Source organism: Ovis aries, chromosome Y (genome assembly GCF_016772045.2).
Source record: "Ovis aries strain OAR_USU_Benz2616 breed Rambouillet chromosome Y, ARS-UI_Ramb_v3.0, whole genome shotgun sequence".
NCBI classification, from domain to species: domain Eukaryota; kingdom Metazoa; phylum Chordata; class Mammalia; order Artiodactyla; family Bovidae; genus Ovis; species Ovis aries.
In genome coordinates, this window is record NC_082741.1 from 9,925,802 (window position 1) to 9,945,355 (window position 19,554).

Consider the following 19,554-nt stretch of genomic DNA (forward strand, 5'->3'; position numbering starts at 1 on the left):
TGTCATCTGCATATTTGAGGTGATTCCAGCTTGAGTTTCATTGAATGCGACCTTTCCTTTGATGTACTCTGCATAGAAGTTAAATAAGCAAAGTGACAGTAGACAGCCTTGACGTACTCCTTTCCTCCAATTTGGAACCAGTCCATTGTTCCACGTCCGATTCTAACCGTTGATTCTTGACCTGCATACAGATTTCTCAGGGGCAGGTAAGTTGTTCTGGTGTTGTTGTTTCCTTAAGCATTTTCCAGTTTGTTGTGATCCACAGAGTCCAATGCTCTAGCATACTCTGTGAAGCAGAACTGCATGTTTTCTCGAATTCTTTTGCTTCTTCTGTGATCCAGCGGTTGTTGGCAATATACTCTCTGGATCCTCTGCCTTTTCTACATCCCTCTTGATCATCTAGAAGTTCTTGGTTCACTTGCTGTTGAAGACTTGGAGACTTTGAGCATTCCTTTGCTAGTGTCTGAGATGAGTGCAATTGTTGGTAGTCTGAACATTCTTTGACATGCCTTTTCTTTGGGATAGGAATGAAAACTGACCTTTTTCAGTACTGTGGCCACTGCTGAGTTTTCCAAGTTTGCCGGGTATTGAGTACAGCACTTTCATAGCCTCACCATTTAGGATTTGACATAGTTCAGCCAGAATCCCATCACGTCTACTAGCTTTGTTCATAGTGGTAGTTCCTAATGCCCAACTGACTTCTTGCTCCAGGAAGTCTGGCTCTAGCTGAGTGAGCACACCATCGTGGTTATCCCAGTCATTATCAATAGTTCTTCTGTGCACTCTTGGCACCTCTTCTTAGTATTGTCTGCTTCTGTTAGGTCCTTACCGCTTTTGTCCTTTATTGTGCTCCTCCTTGCATGAAATGTTCCCTTGGAATGTCTACCTTTCTTGAAGAGATCTCTAGTCTTTCTCAGTCTATGATTTTCCTCTATTTCTTTGCATTGAATGCTTAGGAAGGCTATCTTCTCTCTCCTTCCTATGCCTCAGAACTCTGCATTCACGTGGATATATCTTTCCTTTTCTCCTTTGCTTTTCACTTCTCTTCTTCACTCAGCTATTTGAAAGGCCTTCTCAGACCATCATTTGCCTTCTTGCAGTTCTTCTTGGGGATGGTTTTCATCACTTCCTCCCATACAGTGTTACAAACCTCTGTCTGTAGTTGCAAGTATATTTCTTACCTAGTCACCTGGGAAATGCAGCGAGCCAGCCAGCAGTCTCCATCACAGCAGCAGGTGGTGGGGCTGTTACTGACACCCTACCTAATCCCAGGCTTTACCCACTACTCTTTATTACTGATGTCATCATTTTATTTAATCCTCCAACCCCTTCCCCCAAATTTGGGTACCATTCCAGCTTTGAGGCAGCGTGCTTGGGGCTGGTGCACTGGAATGACCTAGAGAGTCAGACATTAGCTGGTCTGTCTGCTTTGACACAACCCCTCAGCCAGATGGCTGTGAAGTGAAAACAGGGAAAAATGAAAAGGCTTGAGCTCATAGTCCTGGTCAGGGCTCAAGGGACCTCCAGCCCAGCTCACACTCTAGAGTAATACTGAAGGACTCCCTAATACTGACAATTCAGGGTCTTTCTCTCCCCCACGTCCCCCACCCCAGTCATCAGGCTCCCTGGGATGTTCTTCTCCCAGCTCCACCTTCTGCACCATAACTGAGTGACTGAACTGAACTGATGACCTTATTTCCACCTGTAATCTTGTGCAGTGTCCAGTGATCCTGTTCATGGTTTAGTATGCATTTTTAAAAGCGTTAGTCTTATTTGAATGGCTTAAGTTAGAAAATGGCAACATTGACCCACCAGCTCTCCAGTGCTAAGATCAGTAGCCTATTGGAGACCAGGATAGCAAGCTGGTGGGGTTGCAAGGACTGGAGCTCCCTTCCAGACTGTAGTTCTCTGACAGTCTCTGAGGATGCTGTGCTATCTCTTCAGTTAGCAAAAGGTGTGACACACAACGTACCTCTGCCCCAACCACTGTGGATGACCCGCCTCAACGAAACTACCCAGCCCAGAAGTATAAGAATGAACCCACCCCATGGCAGCCAACAGGGAACTTTTCCCAGCAGCCAAAGAGCTCGCCTTGTGAGTGTCTGTGTGTATGTGTCTGTTCTTTGTGGACGTGTATTCTCCTGAGTGATGGGTCTTGGCTGTGCCTGGTTTCTTCCTTGCTGTGCCTTTAATGGCCATTGGAAGCTGAAGTAGGAAATGAGAGAGTGAGGATGGATAGTCTGGCTTCTTTCTTTCTCTCTCTCTCATTTTTTTTAACAGACTAGACAGCTCATGGGATCTTAGTTCCCACGCATAGATGAACCTGTAAACCTGTACCATTGACAGTGAAAGCACCTAATCCTAACCAGAACTTGCACCTAGTTGAAAGCATCAAATCCAAACCAGCATCAATTCCCCTAACCAGGGAATTCCTGATCTGGCTTCTTGAAGGAGTTCTGTCCTTGCTCTTTTCATGATGCATCCTGGAGTAATACCCATTGTCCTCCACAGTGACTGGCTGAACCAGCCAGCGTGCCCTGTCCTGTCCTTGGGAGAGGTCAGGCTCTTCAGTTACTCAGGTGGCCAGCCTGGCTCTGGGATGTGGCTTCTGTGCTAAGTAAGCTAAAGCCTGCTGCCCAGCTGGTCTCTGCCTTCAACAATGCTGGGGAGACTGAATGTAACTTCACTGCATTTTTGTCAGAGTTTCCGTGTCGTGACGACCAGCTACATCACTGACCTTCCAGAGGACTAACAGTGTGGGTGTCATGAGTAGGGAGGAATGTGTAAGAAGAGATGGACAAGAACCATAAGAGAGCTTGACCATGGACCCCAGCTCTGCCCTCCACAATAACACCTGCTTTGGGTCCCAGATGGAAGTGATGAGGAAGTGTTCTCTCCTGAGTGAATGTATAACTTGGGAGGTCCTTATCACTGTCTTTGCTTCTTCTCTTCCAGAACCAGAGCTCAGGAAATCACCATGCCTGTCTATCACTAGGTGATGATAAGAGTAGTCACCCTTCTAGGTGATGGTCCCTTGCTGATTCTGTCTCTAAGCTTCACAGTTCAGTCAGTTCAGTTCAGTTCAGTTCAGTGGCTCAGACATGTCCGACTGTCTGTGGCCCCATGAATCGCAGCACGCCAGGCCTCCCTGTCCATTACCAATTCCCGGAGTTCACTCAGACTCATGTCCATCGAGTCAGTGATGCATTCCAGCCATCTCATCGTCTGTGGTCCCCTTCTTCTCCTGACCCCAATCCCTCCCAGCATCAGAGCTTTTCCCAATGAGTCAACCCTTCGCATGAGGTGGCCAAAGTACTGGAGTTTCAGCTTTAGCATCATTCCTTCCAAAGAAATCCCAGGGCTGATCTTCAGAATGGACTAGTTGGATCCCCTTGCAGTCCAAGGCACACTCAAGCGTCTTCTCCAACACCAGAGTTTAAAAGCATCAATTCTTTGCTTCAGCTTTCTTCATAGTCCAGCTCTCACATCCATACATAACCACTGGCAAAACCAAACCCTTGACTAGATGGACCTTTGTTGGCAAAGTAATGTCTCCGTTTTTCAATATGCTATCTAGGTTGGTCATAACCTTTATTCTAAGAGGAAAGTGTCTTTTCATTTCATGGCTCCAGTCACCATCTGCAGTGATGTTGAAGCCCCCCAAAATAAAGTCTGACACTGATTCCACTGTTTCCTCTTCTACTTCCCAGGAAATGATGGGACCAGATGCCATGATCTTCATTTTCTGAATGTTGAGCCTTAAGCCAACTTTTTCACTCACCTCTTTCACTTTCATCAAGAGGCTTTTTAGTTTCTCTTCACGTTCTGCCATAAGAGTGGTGTCATCTGCACATCTGCGGTTACTGATATTTCCCCTGGCAGTCCTGATCCAGCTTGTGCTTCTTCCAGACCAGGGTTTCTCATGATGTACTCTGCATAGAAGTTAAATAAACAGGGTGACAATATACAGCTTTGACATACTAATTTTCCTCTTTGGAACTAGTCTGTTCCATGTCCAGTTCTAACTGTTGCTTCCTGACCTGCATATAGGTTTCTCAAGAGGCAGGTCAGGTGGTCTGGTATTCCCATCGCTTTCAGAATTTGCCACAGTTTATTGTGATCCACACAGTCAAAGGCTTTGGTATAGTCAATGAAGCCAACTTCTTTTGTTCAAATATTATCATCCCACCTCAAGAAGTTAAAAAATGTTTTGTCCCAATCTGTCTAAACTTGGTAAATGATCTAAAGTACAATGGGATCTTAGTGATGTGCTGATGGGTCTCAGAGTCAGCCCCACTGAGCCTGCAGGCTGGGCCATCTCCCAGCTGGACGGAAAACTCGTTTGGCTCTTCCTTCAGTGTTGTCACATCTTACTCATCCACAGTGTAACTCCTTACAACGCACATGTCCCTGTAGCTCCCTTAGGTCTTACTCTGGTTCTTTCATCCTTCAGTTGGCCCCTTTAGCTTTTCCTTACTGGGAGCCAGTAGATCTTAACCATTAAACCAGCTGGGTTTAACCATTGTGGCCCTCCCTCCTTTTCCTTTGGCTGGTTTAGGTATAAGTCTGTTTTCAAGTTGCCTATACAATGATGAAACAAACGCCATTAACAGAAGTAAGAAGAGAACGCCAAATCTCAGTGCCTTTTTTAGTGCCCAAGTTTGAACATAATAAGGACCTGGGGTACTTGATATCTGCTCATGCAGCAAGGGTGCCTAAACCAAGTACTGCATAAGAAACATCTTCCTCGATAAGTCAGTACCTTTCCCCACTAATCTTTATTTCCTCTGAGCATGATACCCTTCTATTTTTTTCCAACCAGCTCTTGTTAAATCCTTAAAGACCCCAAAATTCAGGTCAGTAAATGGTGGCAGGATTTTTCCCCTGTGTGTTGGGGGGAGTCGGGAGAGGAAGGTGGCTTCCTGGTGGAGCAGGTGCAGACCAAGTAGAACCGGGTAGGCAGGAATGGCCAGGGATGGTCAGGAATGCTAACCACCCCCCTCCTTCCTCTTGGCTTCCCTCCTGCCCAGACCATTCCTGGAGCAGTAAACCCAGTTGTTGGAGAGGCAGTGAGGAGAAGCAAGGGTCAGCCTGCTCTGAGCATAACACTGGTACCAGTTCAAAGAGCCTCATTCCAAAAGAGTCCCATCTGGACACCTTCTGAGAGTCGGGACATGCTGGGACGAAAGCCACCCATCCTGCAGAGAGAAACAACCCAGACCCCAGAGAAACTGGAACCAGCAAAAAGACATTAGACAGGAGGACCGCCACCCTCATACTTGGCCTCTGCACCTGGTATGCAGGGCAGGCCACACTGTCTCATGTCTGGCATTACCCTTGATGAATACTGTTCCACCCATATGGAACCTTTACTTTAATGTAAATAAATGCATAATTTGTGAATGTCATCAAGCCTAGAGTACCTTCCCCTTTTCACATTTGTATTAACTTTAACTTATAAAAATGACAGAGAGAGAGAGAAGAAGAAGAAGAAAAAAAAAACACAACACACCCAACAACAAAAAGAATGTTTGGATGCTGGAGAAAGGATGGCCAGCCTGCCATCTGTCACAGGGGTACTGAGAGGGCACAAGGGTCACTTTGCAGTGCACAGCTCCTCCTCTATGATGCCCCATGAGCTGTTTCCATCTGTATGTCTGTACACAGCAAATTGGGATCAGGAATTTCCAGCACAGAGTTCAGTGCTGCTATGGACACACCACATGTACCCATTGGCCCCTTTGAAATACTATGTCACCATGCTATAAAAGGGAAGCTCTCTGGACCAGAAGGGTATGTAGAGGAGCTCATTAATTTGATGTGATTACTATGATGACTCCACTCAAATAAAGGGAAAAAAACAAAAACAAAAACACTCCACATCCTTGTTTACAGATGATTTACTAGAAGCAAGCCCCACTCAGCTCAGTTTGCAGAAGAGAAGGCCGTAGAAAGTATTCAAGTCAGTAGCTCTGAAACAGTTTTCCTTTGTTTTGTGGTTTCTTTAAAGACACTCACAACTTCTTGGTAAGAGATGACCATGCTTCACGGAGGTGAGAAGTCAAAAGCAAGACACATGCGGAGGATATTTGAGATGAAGCATGTATGCAATATTTATACAGTGGGATTTTATGGTTTCAATGTCGGCATGAAACAAAGGCAGTTTGACAGGAAGGAGACCGCCACTGTGCTATTACATTACATGTGCTTTAGTACCATTTTGTGTGCTGTTTAAAACAAGAAGCATTGAACAAAGCAAAAGGGTGATGTAGGTATATGAGAAAAAATAATTGTATAATATCATTCCAGTATATTTTGTTGTACATTTTAGTTTTGTTTCCTTTCTCTACATTATTGATAAGAGGACGTGAATTCTACAGTTTCCAGGTAGTTACTCATATTAGAAAAGAAATTTTAAAAAGAAAGTACTAGGAGGAAACAGGAAAGAACATATGTCAACTGCAGTTGTCAAAAGAACCCAAACACAAAACAAACAAAAAACTAGCCTATCTGGCCTTATTTGTGAGCATAATTGCTTTTAGCATTTATTTTCTTAGTATAACATTTGTATTAAACTTAAATATCTTTTATGATGATGGTATTTCTTTGTGACTGAACCAGTGGGTTAATAGGTACTCCCCACGACCTAATATTTTCAGATTCTTCACATTATTTAAATTAAACTGTTTTAGGGAAAAAATGCCTTGGTCATCCTCAAATTTGAAGTTTTCCATTTGGTCGGGATGGCTGTATCAGGTTTAAACCAAAGATGGAGACGGGGCCACATGAGGTTGTGAACATTTTTCTCCACCTTATAAATAATGGTCCCCACTGGGAGCTTTCCTGGGAAGTCCAGTTCTTGGGGATTTACTGACAGAGATGGAGACAGAAGGGAAATCCTGGGTCAGTCTCAGAAGAACACTGGGAGAGAGTGAATTTGTCTTTCAGTGGCCAAGATGGCAGCCTGGGCTAAAAGGAGCTCTGTGGGCAACATGTGACCTTGACTCTGCCCAGGCACACCCTTGTCATTTCGTCTTCATGGGTCACATAAGTGTTGTTTTTGTTAGTTTTTTTCTTCTCAATCATTTAAACATGTGAACGCTCCTCAGCTCCATGGCTGGACAAAAGCAGGGCATAGTCCCCTCATGCTATCCCTGGATGATGCTGTGAAAGGAATGGAATGGGACTGATTGAGAGAGGACTACAAGAGCTTCCTTGTTCTTCTTTCTGGCTATGGGAGCCTACCATGTGAAAGGTGACAGGCCGTGTCACAACCCCAGGAAGATGGATATTCAATTGGCCTGCAGACACCAGCCACAGCCAGCATACCAGCCTTGTGTGCAAGTCATGAGTTAGGTGAGGGGTCTGTGGGACTCATCTCAGGAGGTTATTTCCAGGGCTCAGTGACTGGCCAGGTAAGAGAGGAAGGACTTGGAGGTTTCAGACTGCGGGGCACAGCCTTCTCCCTCTGACTTTAGTCTGAGTTGGGTGTTTTCAGGGCTCAGTGGCTCAGAGTCTAGAAATGAGCGGAAGAGGGAGGCCACCATGTTGTCTGCCACAGTACTTGCTCCTGTCCCGGAACAATGGCTGGGTGCAGGGCAGGATGGGCACCCACAACTCCCTGATGCCACCACTCCCCCCTCACCCACCTTGTCCCCACTGCCCAGCCCAGCACAGGGGTGTGTCTAGGGATGACCTTTAATGCAGCCAGGCACTATTGCCACCTCATGGTCTTCATGGAGAACTCCAGCCCTTAAAGCTGGAGCTAGACCCAGGAGGGCACCAGTGGAGGTTGATTCAGGCAACAGCTGTGTGTTGAGCATCTTTGTGAGCCAAACGCTGAGGACACAGCCGCTGCCTCCATCCATCTGACATTCTCACTGGGAAGCAGATCTGTATATGATAGAATCCTAGCTGGGATAGAATCAAATAAGTAGAGAGTGGAAGGGAGGTAGATGGTGTGACTGGGGAGAGCCTCCTGTAGAACTGGCCTTTGAACTGAAACCTAAAGATGGTGGGGACTGAGCATGATGTCTTGGGCAGTGATTTCTAATGCTGGATGAATTTTAGAAGCACCTGGCAAGTTTTAAAACAACAATAAATGTCCAGGTGCCACCCTCTTTCTCCAAATAATGGCCTCTGACTCTCTGAGGTGGGGCTGGGGCACCCATAAACTCATCGGGTGATTCTGCTGGGCAGCTAGATCTCAGAGCCTGTACCCTGATTGGAAGAACGTCCCAGGTAGAAGGGAGAGCAAATAAAAGACCTGAGGGGGCGTCTGGACCTTCAAAAAGAGGAGAAGGGCTACAGAGGCCAGAATGAGGGATTTGGCATTGGAGATGGGGCTGATGAGATCAGAGAATGAAGAGCAGTTGAGGGGTATGGGGGCTGAATTATGATCCGAAGGAACTGGGAAGTCAGGGTGGTTGGCATTTTAAAAAATCTTTATTGAGATAGTATTTAAAGCGTATAATTGATTTGGGCAGTTTCCCGTTTATTTTTAATGTAATAAATAGGATGTATCAAAAATTGTCCCTTGCACCAGTTTTTAAGTGTGTGATTCACTGACATTAGTCAAAGCTGGGTTTAAAACATGTAAATCAGCAGGTAAAGGAACATGATAAATGCACATCAAACCAAACAAAAGAGGAGATAGGGCATCCACCTGAAAAATAAGTCAGAAATAATTTTTAAAAATCTTGAAAATAAAATGGAGTTACAGATAAATAGCCTGGTGACAAGCATTGAGAAGAGGGGAAAAATGTTTAACAAGGACTTAGAAGACATAAAAAGGAATCAATCAATAATGAATAATGCAATCAATGAGATCAAACACACTCTGCAGGGAACCAACAGTATAATAAAGGAGGCAAAAGATAGGATAAGTGAGGTTGAAGGCAAAATGATAGAAATAAAGGAAGTAGAGAGGAAAAAAGAAAGAAAGAATTTTTAAAAATGAGGACAACATCAGAGAACTTTAGGACACTGCTAAATGCCCCAGCATTCAAATGAAAGGAGTCCCAGAAGAAGACAAAAGAAAGGCCATGAGAAAATTCTTGAGGAGATAATAGTTGAAAACATCCCTAAAAAGGCCAGGGAACTAGTCACCGAAGTCCAAGAAACCCAGAGAGTCCCAAACAGGATAAACTCAAGGTGAGACATCCCAAAGAGTATATTAATCAAATTAACAAGATCAAACACACAAAATACAAATATTAAAAGCAGCAAGAGAAAAACAAGAAATAACACACAAGGGGATTTCCATAAGGAAACCAGTTGATCTTTCACTAGAAACTTTTCAGGCCAGAAGGGAATGGCAGGACATGCTTAAAGTGATAAAAAAGAAAAACCTACAACCCGGATTACTGTACCCAGCAAGGATCTCATTCAAATATGAAGGAGAAATCAAAAGCTTTACAGACAGCAAAAGCTGAGAGAATTCAGCACCACCAAACCAGCTCTTCAACAAACGCTATAGGATCTTGTCTAGACAGGAAACACAAAAAGGGTGTATAAACTCAAACCCAAGATAACTAAGTAAATGGCAATGGGATCATACTTATCAATAATTAACTTAAATGGAAGTGGGTTGAATGCCCCAATTGAAAGACAAAGACTGCCTGAACGGATACAAAAACTAGACCCCTATAGATGTTGCCTACAAGAGACCCACCTCAAAATACTGGACACATACAGACTGAAAATGAAGGGCTGGAAAAAGATATTCCATGCCAATAGAGACCAAAAGAAAGCAGGAGTAGCAATACTCATATCAGATAAAATAGACCTTAAAATCAAGGCTGTGAAAAGAGACAAAGTATGTCACTACATAATGATCAAAGGATCGATCTGAGAAGATGTAACAATTATAAATATATATGCACCCACCATAGGTGGGCATTTAACAACACCGTATGTAAGGAAAATGCTAACAAGTATGAAAGAGAAAATTAACAATAGCACAATAACAGTGGGAGACTTAAATACCCCACTCACACCTATGAATAGTTCAATGAAACAGAAAATTAACAAGGAAACACAAACTTCAAATGATATAATGGACCAGTTAGACCTAGCTGACATCTATAGGACATTTCACCCCCAAAACAATGTGCTTCATCTTTTTCTCAAGTGAACATGGAACCTTCTCCAGGAGAGATTACAACCAAGGCCATAAATCTAGCCTTGGTAAATTCAAAAGAATTGAAATCATTCCAAGCATCTTTTCTGACCACAATACAGTAAGATTCTATGTCAATTATGGGAGGAAAAACTATTAAAGATCCCAACAAATGGAGGCTGAACAACACGCTTCTGAATAACCAACAAATCACAGAAATTTTAAAAGAAATCAAAATATGTGTAGAAGTGAATGAAAATGAAAACACAACAGCCTAAAACCTATGAAGGCAGTGCTAAGGGGAACATTCATAACTATACAGGCTTACCTCAAGAAACAAGAAAAACGTCAAATAAATAACCTAGCTCTACACCTAAAGCATCACTGACTCGATGGATGTGAGTCTGAGTGAACTCTGGGAGTTGGTGATGGACAGGGAGGCCTGGCGTGCTGAGATTCATAGGGTCGCAAAGAGTTGGACACGACTGAGCGACTGAAGTGAAGTGAAGCAACACCTAAAGCAACTAGAAAAGGAAGAAATGAAGAACCCCAGGGTTAGACAAAGGTACAAAATCTTAAAAATTAGTGCACAAATAAATGCAAAAGGAACAGAAGAAGCACAATAGCAAAAATCAACAAAGCTAAAAGCTGGTTCTATGAGAAGATAAATAAACCTGACAAACCACTAGCCAGATTCATCAGGAAACAAAGGGAGAATATTCCAATCAACAAAATTAGAAATGAAATTGGAGAAAAATCAACGGACAACACAGAAATACAAATGATGAAAAGAGACTACTATCAGCAACTATATGCCAATGAAAAGGACAACTTGGAAGAAATGAACAAATTCTTAAAAAACTATAGCTCTCCAAAACTGAACCGGGAAGAAATAGAAAATCTTGAAAATCCCATCACAAACACGGAGATTGAAACTGTAATCAGAATCTTCCAGCAAACAAAAGCCCAGAACCAGACGGCTTCACAGCTGAATTCTACCAAAAATGTAGACAAGAGCTAACGCCTATCCTCCTGAAACATTTCCAGAAAATTACAGAGGAAGGTAAACTTCCAAACTCATTCTATGAGGTCACCATCACCCTGATCCAAAATCAGACAAAGATGCCACACAAAAAAGAAAATTACAGGCCAATATCACTGATGAACATAGATGCAAAATTCTTGACAAAATTCTAGCAAACAGAATCCAACAACATATTTAAAAGATCACACATCATGAGCAAGTGGGCCTTATCCCAGGGAGGCAAGGCTTCTTTGATATGTACAAATCAATCAATGTAATACAGCATAGTAACAGATTGAAGAATAAAACCCATATGATTATCTCAATAGATGCAAACAAAGCATTTGACAAAACTGAACATCCATTTATGATAAAAACCCTCCAGAAAGCAGGAATAGAAGGAACACACCTCAGCATAGTAAAAGCTATATGTGACAAACCCACAGCAAACATCCTCAGTGGTGAAACCTTGAAAGCATTTCCCTTAAAGTGGAACAAGATAAGGGTGCCCACTCTCAACACTAGTATTCAGCATAGTTTTGGATGTTTTGGCCACAGCAGTCAGAGCAGAAAAATAAATAAAAGGAATCCAAGTTGGAAAAGAAGAAGTAGAACCCTCAGTTTGCAGAAGACATGATCCTCTAGAAAGAAAACCCTAAAGACTCCACCAGAAATTTACTAGAGCTAATCAATTAATATAGCAGATTTGCAGGGTATAAAATTAGCACCCAGAAACCCCTTGCAATCCTATACATTAACAATGAGAAAACAGAAAGATAAATTAAGGAAACAATTCCATTCAGCATTGCAGCAAAAAGAATAAAATACTTAGGAATATATATATCCCGTAAGAAACAAAAGACTTATACATAGAAAACTATAAAACATTGATGAAGGAAATCAGAGAGGACACAAATAGATGGAGAAATATACTATGTTCATGGGTTGGAAGAATCAGTATAGTGAAAATGAGTATACTACCCAAAGCAATCTATAGAGTCAATGCAATCCCTATCAAGCTACCAATGGTATTTTTCAGAGAACTAGAACCAATACTTTCACGATTTGTATGGAAATACAAAACACCTTGAATGACCAAAGAATTCTTGAGATCTACAAATGGAACTGGAGCAATCAACTGCCTGACTTCAGGCTATACCTCAAAGCTACAGTCATCAAGACAGTATGGTACTGGCACAAAGACAGAAACATAGATCAGTGGAACAAAATAGAAAGCCCAGAGAGAAATCCATGCAACTATGGACACCGTACCTTTCACAAAGGAGGCAACAAAGAATGAAACTAGAACACTGTCTAACACCATACACAGAAATAAACTCAAAATGGAGTAAAGATCTAAATGTAAGACCACAAATTATCAAACTCTTGGAGGAAAACATAGGCAAAACATTCTTCAACGTAAATCACAGCAGGATCCTCCACGACCTGCCTCCCAGTGTAGGAGAAATAAAAGCAAAAATAAACAAATGGGACCTAATTAAACTTAAAAGCTTTTGCAGAACTAAGGAAATTATAAGCAAAGTGAAAAAGCCTTCAGAGTGGGAGAAAATAATAGCAAATGAAGCAACTGAAAATTCATCTCGAAAACATACAAGCAACACCTGTAGCTCAATTCCAGAAAAATAAACAACCCAATCTAAAAGTGGACCAAACAACTTAACAGACATTTTTCCTAAATAGACAAACAGATGGCTAACAAACGCATGAAAATTTGCCCAACATCTCTCATTGTCAGAAAAACACAAATCAAAACTACAGTGTGGTACCATCTCAAGCTGGTCAAAAGGCTGCTATCCAAACCTCTAGAAACAGTAAATGCTGGAGAGGGTGTGGAGAAAAGGGAACCATCTTAAACAGTGGGTGGGAATGCAAATTAGTACAGCCACTATGGAGATCAGCATGGAGATTACTTCAAGAAAACAAACAAACAAACAAACAAACAAAACAACACTGGAAATAGAACTGCCATCAGTCAGGCAGTCACTTCAGTTGCTCAGTCTTGTCTGACTCTTTGCGATCCCATGAATTGCAGCATGCCAGGCCTCCCTGTCCCTCACCAACTCCCAGAGTTCACTCAAACTCATGTCCATCGAATCGGTGATGCCATCCAGCCATACATCCTCTGTCTCCCTCTTTTCCTCCTGCCCCCAATCCCTCCCAGCATCAGAGTCTTTTCCAGTGAGTCAACTCTTCACATGAGGTAGCCAAAATACTGGAGTTTCAGCTTCAGCATCATTCCTTCCAAAGAACACCCAGGGCTGATCTCCTTTAGAATGGAATATTGGATTTCCTTGCAGTCCAAGGGACTCTCAAGAGTCTTCTCTGAATCCACAGTTCAAAAGCATCAGTTCTTCAGCACTCAGCTTTCTTCACAGTCCAACAGTCACATCCATACATAGGTTCCACAGGAAAAACCATAGCCTTGACCAGAGGGACCTTTGTTGGCAAACTAATGTCTCTGCTTTTCAATATGCTATCTTGGTTGGTCATAACTTGTCTTCCAAGGAGTAAACGTCTTTTAATTTCATGGCTGCAGTCACCATCTGCAGTCATTTTGGAGCTCCCCAAAATAAAGTCTGACACTGTTTCCACTGTTTCCCCATCTATTTCCCATGAAGTGATGGGACCAGATGCCATGATCTTCATTTCCTGAATGTTGAGCTTTGAGCCAACTTTTCCACTCTCCTCTTTCACTTCCATCAAGAGGCTTTTGAGCTCCTCTTCACTTTCTGCCATAAGGGTGTTGTAGTCTGCATATCTGAGGTTATTAATATTTCTCCCAGCAAACTTGATTTCAGCTTGTGCTTCTTCTAGTCCAGCGTTTCTCATGAGGTATTCTGCATAGAAGTTAAATAAGCAGGGTGACAATATACAGCCTTGAGGTATTCCTCTTTGGAACCAGTCTGTTGTTCCATGTCCAGTTGTAACTTTTGCTTCCTGACCTGCATATAGGTTTCTCAAGAGGCAGGTCAGGTGGTCTGGTATTCCCATCTCTCTTAGAATTTTCCACAGTTTCTTGTAATCCACACAGTCAAAGGCTTTGGCATAGTCATTAAAGCAGAAATAGATGTTTTTCTGGAATGCTCTTGCTTTTCTGATGATCCAGCAGATGTTGGGTATTTGATCTCTGGTTCCTCTGCCTTTTCTAAAATCAGTAGGTGTATCCATTGGCTAAGCCTACATTCCACGTGGTTGTAGGTAATTGAGTCTTAAGTACCATCTAGGTGCATCTAATTGATTGGGCCTAAGTCACATGGTTACATTCTGACTGCAAGGGAGCTTGGGAAAATGAGATTCAGGCTGTTTCTAGTGCAGGTTCATAAGATGGAAAATTAAACCACTGACTAAAAAGTCTTCTGGGTCTCCTGCATTGCAGGCGGACGCTTTATCCTCTAAGCTACCAGGGAAGCCCCAACGCACTACTCACTGCAGACTTTCAATCTTTTCCATCAGCAGAGTCTTTTCCAATAGTCATCTCTTCACATCAGGTGGCCAAAGTATTGGAGTTTCAGCTTCAATATCAGTCCTTCCAATGAACAGCCAGGACTGATCTCCTTTAGGATGGACTGGTTGGATCTCCCTGCAATCCAAGAAATTCTCAGGAATCTTGTCCAACTTCACAGTTCAGAAGCATCAATTGTTCGGTGCTCAGCTTTTTCTACAGTCCAACTCTCACATGCGTACATGACCACTGGAAAAACCACAGCATGAACTAGACAGACCTTTGTGGTCAAAGTAATGTCTCTGCTTTTTAATGTGTTGTCTAGGTTGGTTATAACTTCCCATCCAAGGAGCAAGCGTCTTTTAATTTCATGGCTGCAATCAACATCTGCAGTGATTTTAGAGCCCCCTCTCCAAATAAAGTCAGTCACTGTTTCCACTGTTTCCCCATCTATTTGCCATGTAGTGATGGGACCGGATGCCATGATCTTAGTTTTTCATATATTGAGCTTTAAGCCAAACTTTTCACTCTCCTTTTTCAGTTTTATCAAGGGGCTCTTTGGTTCTTCTTCACTTTCTGCCATAAGGGTGGCGTCATCTGCATATCTGAGGTTACTGATATTTCTCCCAGCAATCCTGATTCCATCTTGTGCTTCCTCCAGCCCAGTGTTCTCATGATGTACTCTACATATACGTTAAATAAGCAGGGTGACAATATACAGCCTTGATGTACTCCTTTTCCTATTTGGAACCTGTCTGTTGTTTCATGTCGAGTTCTAACTGTTGCTTCCTGACTTGCATATAGGTTTCTCAAGACGCAGGTCAGGTAGTCTGGTATTCCCATCTCTTGAAGAATTTTCAAGAGTTTATGTGATTCACACAGTAAAAGGCTTCGGCATAGTCAATAAAGCCGAAGTAGATGTTTTTCTGGAACTCTCTTGCTTTTTTGATGATCCAGCGGATGTTGGCAATTTCACCTCTGGTTCCTCTGCAGTTTCTAAAGCCAGCTTGAACATCTGCAGTTTCACAGTTCTTGTTTTGCTGAAGCCTGGCTTGGAGAATTTTAAGCAGTACTTTACTAGCATGTGAGATGAGAGCAATTGTGCAGAAGTTTCAACATTCTTTGGCATTGCCTTTCTTTGGGATTTGAATGAAAACTGACCTTTTCCAATCCTGTAGCAACTTGCTGGCATATTGAGTGCAGCACTTTCACAGTATCATCTTTTAGGATTTGAAATAGCTCAACTGGAATTCCATCACCTACACTACCTTTTTTCATCGTGATGCTTCCTAAGGCCCATTTGACTTCACACTCCAGGATGTCTGGCTCTAGGTGAGTGATCACACCATCGTGATTACGTGCATCATGAAGATCTTTTTTGTACAGTTCTTCTATGTATTCTTGCCACTTCTTCTTAATATCTTCTGTTCTGTTAGGTCCATACCATTTCTGTCCTTTATTGAGCCCATCTTTGCAAGAAATATCCCCTTCATATCGCTAACTTTCTTGAAGAGATCTCTAGTCTTTCCCATTCTATTGTTTTCCTTTATTCCTTTGCATTGATCACTGAGGAAGGCTTTCTTATCTCTCCTAGCTATTCTTGGAACTCTGCATTCAAATGGGTATATCTTTCCTTTCTCCTTCGCTTTTCACTTCCCTGCTTTACACAGCTATTTGTAAGGCCTCTTTGGACAGCCGTTTTCCTTTCTTGTATTTCATTTTCCTGGGAATGGTCTTAATTCCTGTCTCCTGTACAATGTCACGAACCTCTGTCCATAGTTCATCCGTGACTCTGTCTATCAGATCTAGTCCCTTAAATCTATTTCTCACTTCCACTATATAGTCATAAGGGATTTGATTTAGATCATACCTGAGTCGTCTAGTGGTTTTCCCCACTTTCTTCAATTTCAGTCTGAATTTGGCAATAAGGAGTTCATGACCTGAGCCACAGTCAGTTCCCAGTCTTGTGTATGCCGACTGTATAGAGCTTCTCCATCTTTGGCTGCAAAGAATATACTCAATCTGATTTTGGTGTCAACCATCCGATCATGTGTAGAGTCTTCTCTTGTGCTGTTGGAAGATGGTGTTTGCTATGAGCAGTGTGTTGTCTTGGCAGAACCATATTAGCCTTTGCCCTGCTTCATTCTGTACTCCAAGCCCAAATTTGCCTGCTACTCCAGGTGTTTCCTGACTTCCTACTTTCACATTCCAGTCCCCTATAATGAAAAGAATATCTTTCTTGGGTGTTAGTTCTAGAAGGCCTTGAGGGTCTTCATAGAACTGTTCAACTTCAGGTTTTTCAGCATTACTGGTCAGGGCATAGACTTGGATTACCGGGATACTGAATGGTTTTCCTTGGAAGTGAAGAGATCATTCTGTCGTTTGTGAGATTGCATCCAAGTACTGCATTTCATATTCTTTTGCTGACTATGATGGCTACTTCATTTCTTCTAATGGATTCCTGCCCACAGTAGTAGATATAATGGTCATCTGAGTTAAAATCACCCATCCCAGTCTATGTTAGTTCGAGGATTCCTAGGATGTCAATGTTCACTCTTGTCATCTCCTGTTTGACCACTTCCAATCTGCCTAGATTCATGGACCTAGCATTTCAGGTTCCTATGCAATATTGCTCTTCACAGCATCAAACCTTGCTTCTATCTCCAGTCCCATCCACAACTGGGTGTTGTTTTTGCTTTGGCTCCATCCCTTCTTTCTTTCTGGAGTGGTTTCTCTACCAATCTCCAGTAACATACTGTGCGTCTACCGACCTGAGGAGTCCATCCTTCAGTGTCGTATCTTTTTGCCTTTTCATACTGTCATGGGGTTCTCAAGGCAAGAATATTGAAGTGATTTTCCATACGCTTTTCCATTCAGGAGGGATACACGACAAATCCCTGACAAGAGGGTTGGCGTTTCATAGCTTACTTATGTGATCATAATTCACCCCGTATCTACCTCTCTGGCAAAGTGCTGCCAAATTCAGGATGCTGTAAGTAGGAAGAAGGAGGATGGCGGTTGGACAAGCAACAGCTTTAGTCAGTGGTTGCATTTTCTGGTGATGAATATGCAGTCAAATTTTTTTCTCTGGAGTCACAATTTCTATGTGCCCCAGTCTTCTCATTTGTAAAACAAGATAGACATAGTATACAGCAAGTATTGGGTGCATTTTACAGACAAGCAGCAGAGAAAATCACCCAAGATCACCTAGCTAATAAAGGTAGAACAGAGGTTTGACAGGGCGCTCAAATATTTAACCTTCACTCTATGGCAGTGTTTCACAAATTTTTCCCTTCACATGAGTGATTTATTTCCATAATCAACATAACAGGTTTTACACCAGTTACAACTTCTGCTGTATCTACATGCTGCCTGTACTATCATCTACTTCATGTGTCCCTTTAAGTCAATGCATTTATGGTTAAAATTAAAAGCTTCATTGCATGACAATAATACAGAGCAGGCATCACCCGCTGTAAACAAAAGATAAAAACAGCCTCTGGGACCAGACCTATCTGTCCACATGGATGTTAGAGAGTGTTAGGGAGGGGTTGAATATACAGTAGCATCTAGCCAAGAGTTTCTATCTGAAATGTCATGAATGAGAACACATTTTAAGATGGAATCGCTTTCCTGCTGTGTGATTTGATGCCATGTTAGTGCACTGCTTTACTGGTGGCTCAAATGGTAAAGAATCCGTCTCCAAAGCAGGAGACTAAGGTTCTATCCCTGGGTCGGGAATATCCCCTTGGATTAGGAAATCGCTACCCACACCAGTGTTCTTGCCTGGAGAAGTTCATGGACAGAGGCGTCTGACAGGATATAGTCCATGGAGTTGCAAAGAGTCAGATATAACTGAGTGACTAACACTTTCACTTTCAGCACACCAGGACATTCAGCACACAGTGGCTGCAATGGAGGGGAAAGGGGTCAGTCAGTCCACATGTTGGACAGTGCAGGATAAGCTATCAGAACAGGCCCAGAAGGAGACTTCCCTGGTGGTCCAGGGACTAAGACTCCACACTCCCAATACAGGGGGCACAGGTTCCGTTGCTGTTGGGGAACAAAGATTCCCCCGTGCCACTGGGCAAAGGCAAAAAAGAAAAATAATAATAATAAATAATAAAAATTTAAAAAGCCTCCAAAGAAACAGAAAGGATGACCAGAACAGTAGGTACTGACCACATGGGGATTCCACCATGATGTTTTGACTTGGTGACTTCTCCTAAGGCTCTTACCACAGGCATCGGATCCAGGGGCTTGGCAGGAGGTACCAGCACAGCTGTAACGATGTGTCTGACGTTCTGTGTTCCAGCACAACATGCCTTTCTGGAGGCTGTCCTGCCACGAGGACCTGAAGGTGCAGAGGCACTCCATGGAGCAGGAGTATTTATAGCAGCACCCACAGCCTCACCACCTCCCATCAGAGATGCAGCCCACCAGCCCAGGCCCCTGGTTTTCCCCACCTCCCCCAGCAGATGATGGACTCTAAGCAAGGTCCCTCCAGCCAAGAGGTGTCTAGTGACCATCTCAGAAGTTATCCTTTGAGTCCCAACAAGAGTCCTGAGAAACAGTGCACCCAGCAGTGATTTTAGAATATTTAACTTTGGGGAAGAGGGCTGGCTTGGAGTCCAGACTTTTCTACAAGACTCACAGAAGAAAAGCAAGGAAATGCTGATCTGGGGGAGGGCTGGTTGATGAGAAGGGAACAGGCTTTGGGTTTTTTGTTTTTGTCTTTTTCTTCTTTAATATATGGACTAATCTCATTACTCTGGTATCATGCTCTTGAACCTGTGTTGCTTTCCTTAGCTGTAGATTTTTTCTCAGCTGGCACGGGGGTGGTGCACAGTTCTAACTGAAGCCTCTCTGCTCTGAGTTGTACTTTGGGGGCACTAGCAAGAGAGGCAATTCGGGACTGTGGGGAAGATTGTTGCTTACTTTGCTTTT

General features: G+C 42.9%; 1 pseudogene; it reads left to right on the forward strand.

The window, feature by feature from the left end:
* Positions 1–19,003, forward strand: part of LOC132658891 (MYND-type zinc finger-containing chromatin reader ZMYND8-like) — a 71,312-nt pseudogene extending 52,309 nt beyond the window's left edge.
* The last annotated feature ends 551 nt before the right edge of the window (positions 19,004–19,554 follow it).